We start from the raw sequence: 8,609 nt of genomic DNA on the forward strand, positions 1-8,609 counted from the left end.
TGTAAACTGAGCTTAGAAGTGTGTCGACAGCCAACCAGCCAGCAAAGGAAAGTCTGTTGACAGTTCTGGAGATAATCACACACTAATCATGAGTTCTGTTGGCCAAGGGAGGCAGCTCGGTTTTGGTTTTGGATTCCATTGCACATATCTTGTGCTCTCTCTGGCAGCAAAATCAATACTGTGAAATGACCTTTCCTTCAGCCTGGTGCATTCTTCACTCACAGTGCGTTGAGATGTGCTGAACCATGTGAGCAGATCCAGTATTTTATTAAACTTACTAGATAAGCCTGCTTTGGTAGCTAATAGCATGGAAGTATGGAAATCCCAACTTACTGCAGAAAATTCCTTAGGGAATTGATTATTTTTATAACTTTCAAAGGGTTCCTTGTAGATATATGTAAAGGAAGAAGGGAGGTGTTTTATTTTTTTGTTTGATGTTTGTTTTATTTTAATGTTTTTAGTTAAAGAATTTCAGAGCAGGAAGGGAATCAGAGAGAGGAAATCTATTCTGGGCATCTATTCTAACCTTACCGTTTCACAGGTGAGGAAATGCACCCAGAAAGGTGAGGCCTGCAGCCCTGGGTTCCTAGCACCTCTTCCAATTTCAATTGTATTTCTTTTTAAAAAATGTTAATGGTGGGACTTCCTTGGTGGTCCAGTGGTTAAGACTCCACACTTCAGTGCAGGAGGCACGAGTTCCATCCCTTGGTGGATAACTAAGATCCCTCATGCCTCATGGCAAAAATTTAAAAGAAAAAAAAAATTTTTTTTTAATTTTTTAAATTAAAAAATAGTAGTAAAAATAAAACGTTAATGGCCTAGGTTTACAATTTGTGGTCTTACTGAGCTAAAGTGAAAGAAAGTAGTGAAGTCGTGCAGTCGTGTCCGACTCTTTGCGATCCCCTGGACTGTAGTCTACCAGGCTTCTCTGTCCATGGGATTTTCCAGGCAAGAGTCCTGGAGTGGGTTGCCATTGCCTTCTCCAGGGGATCTTCCAGACCCAGGGATTGAACCCGGGTCTCCTGCATTGCAGGCAGAAGCTTTACCCTCTGAGCCACCAGGGAAGGCCTTTACTGAGCCAAGTCCACCTTCAGAGGACACTGTTCGCAGGTAGTACAGGTGCCTTGCAGCAGCGAGCCCAGCTCTCCCATCCCACCATCAGGACGTTGCTGTCACCCTTCGGTCATCTGTGTGCTGTAATCACTCGGTACATTGTTACTTTAAACAGTTACTTTTCAGATCAATTAAGAATTAAAAACACACACACACACACAAGTTTAACTTTACCTTCATTTATTTCTTCTTCAGTAATCATCCTTTATTTATGTGGATCTAAATTTCTGACATAAATTTTCCTAACCATCGCAACTTATCTCTAACCCTCTTAACATTTCTTTGCAGGGCAGGCCTATCGAGGATGAATTGTGTCAGTTTTTACTTGCTTAAGAAAGTCTTTATTCTTCACTCGTGGAGGACACTTTTGCCCAAAGTGGGATTCTAGGCTAGTATTTCTTCTTGCTTTCACAGTTTTTGAAACACAGTCCCCTGTTGTTGTTATCCATGATATTCTATAGGTAAAATGGTTTTCCCCTCCTCCTCTGATTTTGGATTTTTCTCCTTGGCTTTGCTCTTCCGATGATTAAATATGATATGCGTAGTTTTCATTTTTCTGTTTATTAGTATTTTTGACTTCTGGCACTCACTTTTGATTCTTTCTTAGAATTTCAATCTCTCTGCTTAGTCATCTGTTCATGCACGTTGTCTCTTTCATTAGAGCCCTTGACATACTGATGGTAGCTGTTTTAAATGCCCTGAGAATTCTAACATCTGTATTATATACGAGAGACTTCCCTGGCAGGCCAATGGTTAAGACTACACTCTCAAGGCAGGGACCCAGCTTCCATCTCAGGTCAGGGAACTAAGATCCTGTATCCTACATGGCACAGCCATGAATAAATAGGTAGGTAGGTAGATAAAAATACAATATATGTGAGTCTCATTCTGATGCTTGCCTGAGAGCTCTGATTTCATGCTTGATCATAGATCTTGATCTGTCTGTTTTGCTTGCCTTTAGCATGCCTTTTAATTTTTGGTTGAACGCTGGACATACTGTGTTGAGTGATAGGAACTGAGATAAATGGTTTTCTAATGTGAGCACATATGCTAATCTGGCCAGGAGTTAGGCTGCGTTTAATGTTGGCTCTTGGTGCCAGAGATTTCACACTGTTCCAGGGTAGGGTCTTGTTTCATTTCCCCTCCTGACTTTGGGCTTCCCTGAGTACTTTGTCTCAGAGAGACCCTATGTCTGGTAGCTGTTTAAGTGACTGTCCACTGTTTCATGGGAGCCCTGTTAGTGTGGTAGGTAGCAAAGTGTGTGGGAGGGGAGTGTTTCCGGTTTTAGGATTAAATCTCAAGTTTCTTAGTGGGCATGAGTCTCTGGCCTGTGACCATCACGTGTTTCCTCTTGGATGGCCCTCTCATCCCTCTGAGGTCAGACATGAAAGCTGGAAGGGGCTAGGTTGAGAGAGATGTCCTTCTCCCATGGTTATAGGTCAAGGGCCTAGTAAATTCTTTTCCCTGGGGAGTAGTCCTCCGTGATAGAGAAATCTCTGGTCACATTTCACAAGCAAGACCCTTCCCCTTCACCTGCCAGGGCCGTAAGTAATACTCAACAAAGTAAGGGCTTCCCCTAAGACTGTGGTCCCCAGATGTGATCCTTCCAGTTTATGGCTCTGGCACTTATGATCCAAGAAAGCATATCTTGGCTGTGAGTCTAAATTTACGTTTTCTCTACATTTTGGGGAGACGGCCTTGCAAACTCAGTTCTCTGAGTCCAAGAAAAGCCATTGTTTTTCAGTTTGTCCAGTTTTTTCCCATAAGGACGATAGTAACGACTTCCAAACCCTTCCTGTGTGGAGCTGAAACCATCCAATGTCCTCTCCATATGGCCTTCCATTGTGTAACCTAAAGGGTGAACATTAGGAGAAGGAAAACTCAAAGGACTGACAATTTTGTTTCTGAAATGATTTAGAGATAGCAATTTGAAACTCTGATAAGCGCAAAGATCTTTCAAGGAAATTACATGGTCAGTTGCTTTTTAAAAATATTTTTTTCCTTATTATAAAAGTGACATGTATTCGTAGTAAACAGCGGTGTGTGACTCTGTGGCAGCTCTGTGCTGTTCAGCTGTAGCTGCAGAGCTGGGTTTCAGCAGACGCTGCTGCCAGAAGAGGATTCAGAAATTAGGCCCAGATGATGGACAGTGCATTCTAAGATGACTGAAAAGGAAATAAAGGTAGGGGCAGGCAAAGGATAGGGTCAGTGGAAGGTTCGGTGGACTGTAGGTCCTAATGGTACTAGAACATTGGTTGCAGGAGGGGTGGATAAGCGACTTGGAAGGACTGACAGGCAGAGGTGATGAGAGACGGAAATACTGAAGGAGGTGAGAGACGGAGATACTGAGGGAGGAGCAGTTTCAGTGATGACGAGGGTCAGTGTGGGACCATGGCCGAGAGTTCCAATTATATTAGTCATGCCCCTGCTTCTGCCCTCTGTAGAGGTTATAGCCCTAAGGAAAAGTTTTGTTTGTTTTACGAAAGGGACAAGTAATAGTCTGGACCAATGTGTCTGAAAAGCACCTAGCACAGTGCCTGGTGCCTAGTAGGCGCTTTACAAGTGAGTGGGTTCTCATTGGGCTGTTACTGTCACGGCTGAGCTGTGTCCTTGCTCTGTAACGTCCTTCTAAACTCCTCGTGTGGGCTGTTTGGTGGGGGTAGCGTACCAGGTCTTCGCTGCAGCATGCAGGCGTCTCGTGGATCACGGCTCTAGAGCACGCAGGTCAGTAGTTGAGACGCGCTGGCTTCCCTCGTTGCGGCGCGTAGTCTCTAGTTGCACCCCAGCTTACTTGCCCGGCGGCATGGGGGATCTTAAGTTTCCCAGCCGGGGATTGAACCCATGTCCCCTGCAATGGGAGGTGGATTCTTAACCACTGGATCACCAGGGAAGTTCCTATTACATCATTTTAGGATTTTCTGAAACTGGACTAGGAAATACTCATTGTGCTAAAATTCAGCATTGTAGTGCAGAGTGTTTTGGCAAGATTTCTGTTGTGTGGTTTAAGTAACCTCTTGTAGTCAGAATCATTCTCTGGGACTATATCTCCAGTGCTTAAGTCATGTTTTAATTCTTATTTGATCTATTTTCATTTACCTTTTCAGAAACGTGTCCATTCTATAAAGTGAGAAATATAGTTTGTCCCAACACCCTAAAAGATGGTGTATCAAGTTTCCTAGGGCTGCTGAAACAAACTACCGCAAACTGGGCAACTGAAAATAACAGAACGGTATTCCTTCATAACTCTGGGGGCTAGAAGTCCAAAACTGAGGGGTCAGGAGGGCTGCTCCCTTCTGCAGCCTGTGAGGGAGGATCCCTCCTGCCTCCCCCACCGTCTGGCATTTGCCGACTCTTCCACCTTCTTGGCTTATAGACGCAGCACTCCAGTCTCCGCCCCTTGTCACATGGGCACCTTCTCCACTTGCCTCTTCCCTCTTCTGAGGACACCAGGTTATCTCAACTAAGTCCATCTGCTGTGACCCCATTTCCAGATAAGGCCATATTCTGAGGTGTTGGGAATTATTAGCCCTCAACAATTCTTTTTTGGGGGGGGACACAATTCAACCCCTAATAGATGGGTTTAGGAGAACCCGTAATATCTGTTTCTCTGTTCACTTTGTCCCAGTGATAATGTGTCTTATGCCTAAAACCCCAGTCCTGTGGATGTACCTGCTGCTCTGAAAAGAAGAGTGCGTGGAGATTTGCCTCGGGTTAAGGGCTGAGTCTCTGCAGAAGCACCTTGCTGCTGCAGTGATGGGGAGCCTGAGTGATGTGCTGGACACCCCCCTCAGTAGTCATGGGCTCCCTGCAAGGCCATCGAACAATCTAGGCTCATTTACTAATCCTGCTTCCAAATTGTTACTTAAAAGTATAAGTAATTTATTGTCAAATCTTAAATATGTTCCTTGGTTTCCATTTTATGTTTTGGTTAGATTAAATAGCAACCAGGAACCATACTTAGATGTCCATGCAAATTCCAAGGCACTGCTCTTGCACGGCAGGACTGTGTTTTGCTGAGTCTAAGGAGAATGCAGAATGAATTGCAATAAACAAAGTCCACTCTGGCACCATTTAGATCAATTTAAAATGATGATGGAATTCTGGGTGCCTATAGCTGCACTGCAGATGGTGATTGCAGCCATGAAATTAAAAGACGCTTACTCCTTGGAAGAAAAGTTATGACCAACCTAGATAGTATATTCAAAAGCAGAGACATTACTTTGCCGACTAAGGTCCGTCTAGTCAAGGCTATGGTTTTTCCAGTGGTCATGTATGGATGTGAGAGTTGGACTGTGAAGAAGGCTGAGTGCCGAAGAATTGATGCTTTTGAACTGTGGTGTTGGAGAAGACTCTTGAGAGTCCCTTGGACTGCAAGGAGATCCAACCGGTCCATTCTGAAGGAGATCAACCCTGGGATTTCTTTGGAAGGAATGATGCTAAAGCTGAAGCTCCAGTACTTTGGCCACCTCATGCGAAGAGTTGACTCATTGGAAAAGACTCTGATGCTGGGAGGGATTGGGGGCAGAAGGAGAAAGGGACGACCGAGGATGAGATGGCTGGATGGCATCACGGACTCGATGGACATGAGTCTGAGTGAACTCTGGGAGATGGTGATGGACAGGGAGGCCTGGCGTGCTGCGATTCATGGGGTCACAAAGAGTCAGACACAACTGAGCGACTTAACTGAATTGAACATAGCTACACTAAACTTATGCTCCTTTCTCGATTTGGCCTCTGGAAAATAAAACAACTGCGAGGACATTCAATTTAGCTGCTGTTGTGTGTGGGAAGAAGCGTGGACCTTGGAATCAAATCTGAATTTGACTCCGGGCTCCTGCTTTACTGAACTGCCCCTGCCCCTAACCCCATGGTAGGCAAAATAAATGGGCCCCAAAGATATCTGTACTCTAATCCCTGAAAACTGGGATAGTGAAAAGGACTCTGAGGTTTGATTAAGGTAGAGACTTTGGGGTGGGAGAGTGTCCTGTTTCATTCAGAGGAGCTCAATCTAATTACATAAGTCCTTCAAAGCAGAGATTTCCCAGCACTACTTGAAGAGGAAGGGAAAAGGTCAGAGAGTTGTTGGATTTGAGGGTGGAGAAAGGGACCATGAACCAAGGAATGCAGGTGGCTTCCGGAAGCTGCAAAGGAAAGAAAACAGACTCTGTCCTCACACCCCGGGAAGGACTACAGCCCTGCCAATGCTTTGATTTGGGGTCTTCCTACCTCTAGAGCCAAAAGATAATAAACTTGTGTTGTAAGCTTCTAAGTTTGTGGTAACTTAAAATAGTAGTAGAGAAACATTACATGCACCACTGACCAGCTGTATGACTTTCTGAGTTTTGGGTTTTCTCATTAAAAAAAAAAAAAATATATATATATATATATATATATAAAATAATATTGATCTTGTGTAGTGTATGTGCAGACTTACTGAGATCATGTATGCAAAATCATTAATCATTTCGTGACTTAGTGTCAGGAGTCCGTCCTGAGGAGTCAAACTATTTTCTCCCAGGTACTTAGCCTCCATTTTCGGCCCAGCTGCCATCAGGTGGGGCTTTCTTGATTGGCTCAGTGGTAAAGAATCTGCCTGCAATGCAGGAGACTTGCAAGAGATACGGGTTTGATCCGTGGGTTGGGAAGATCCCCTGGGGAGGAATAGCAACCCACTCCAGCATTCTTGCTTGGGAAATCTCATGGACAGAGGATCCTGGCGGGCTACAGTCCATGAGGTCGCAGAGAGTCGGACACAACTTAGCAACTAAACAGCAACAATGAGCCATCAGGTGAGTGGTTGCACGTGGTTCCGTGGTCCACACCTTCTGGTCAGAATGTGACATGTGGACCAGCAGCATCAGCCTCAGACAGGGACCTTGTTCCGTTCAGTTCAGTTCAGTCGCTCAGTCGTGACCTTGTTAGGATCACTGAATCTTAGACCACACCCCAGGCCGACTGAGTCGGAATCTGTGTTTTTTAACATCACCAGCTGATTCATATGCACTTTAAAACTGAAAAGGCTCTACTAGACTGGTGGTTCTCAAACTCACATACGCTGACAGAACAAGTCCCTGGGTCTAGCATTTAGGAGCATGGTGTTTCAATATTTGTGTTTTTAGTGTATTTTCTAAGTATTTCTAATCCAGAGGGCTATAATCACTGGAATAAATCCTTTAATACACTTTAATATATGAGATTCAAATCAGAATTATAAAATTTTCAATTAATGTCTTTTTTTCTAAGGAAAGCAACTATTCTAGGTAAGTGTCACTAAGTGCTGCATTTTTAAAAGATCCATAAAGGAATAAGCATCAAAGAACAGCAGAGATACTTTCTCACTAGTTCTTAACTGTTCTGATTCCTATTCAGGCGTTATCATATGCACTTGATTAGACTTCATGAGATTCATCCAGCTTCATTTCACTTAGAAGCAGTATTTCTTAGACAGCTCCTCAAGCATGGAACCTTGGCATTAAAAACCCTTGGCTGTTTTCTCTTTAGCAAGAAAGACTTACCACTTAGTAAATTGTCAGAAGACAGACAAGAGTTTTTGGAACGTTTTCTCCTCTGCACCCCTTCCTCCATAGACGGAAGCATAAAGAGAAGTTTTGGCAGTTGTACTTAGGGCAGCCTGGCCGTGTTCCCATGACCTGGAGCACAGAGTTGCATTCCAAGAAACAAAGCTAGCGTGGCTTCCCAGCATACCCAGTGCAGAATGTCTGGAGAGAGACTCAGATTCAGGATGAGGGCTCTAGACAGGAGCCAAAATAGAGAATGGGAAGCTGAGCAAACCTGGGCAAGGGCAGCCATTTAGGAGGCAGTGGTGTAGCTGCTGGACAGCCACAAATGGCTTCAAGGAACCTCATGAGGATGTGCAGGCAGATACTCTGGGCTGCCTTTTAGGACAGGGTGAAGACCAGCACTGTACCCTCAAAGCTTCCACCATGAAGAGCAGAATTAACTGGGAGATGGGCCCAACCAAGGCAGTGTCTGGAGAAAACTCACCATTGTAGCCATTGAGGGCTCAGCTGCCTATACGTTCCCTGCAAGGGCTGCTCATGACCACGCTCTCTCCACGCTTTCCCTGCTCTAGAAACAGTCTCCTGAGGTCCCACTAGACCAGCTCACTGGCCCAGAGCCTATCAGTTGTGGTTCTGGTAATGCAGACCTGGGCAGGCCATCCTGGGGTCTCCACCTCACTGAACAGAAAACACTATGACAGCCTTTTAAAATAATTTTTATTGAAGTATAGTTGACTTACAATGTTGTGTTAGTTTCAGGTGTATAGCAAAGTGAATCAGTTATACATATATACACTCTTTTTAAGATTCTTTTGCCATATAGGCCATTACAGAGTGTTGAGTAGAGTTCCCCATGCTATACAGTAGGTCCTTGCTGTCTTTTTATATATAGTAATGTGTTATATGTTAGTACCCATCTCCTATTGCTCCCCCCATGTTTCTCCTTTGGAAGCCATAAGTTTGATTTCGACATCT

The sequence above is a fragment of the Oryx dammah genome, unplaced genomic scaffold (genome assembly GCF_014754425.2).
Source record: "Oryx dammah isolate SB20612 unplaced genomic scaffold, SCBI_Odam_1.1 HiC_scaffold_20, whole genome shotgun sequence".
In the NCBI taxonomy this organism is placed as follows: Eukaryota; Metazoa; Chordata; class Mammalia; order Artiodactyla; family Bovidae; genus Oryx; species Oryx dammah.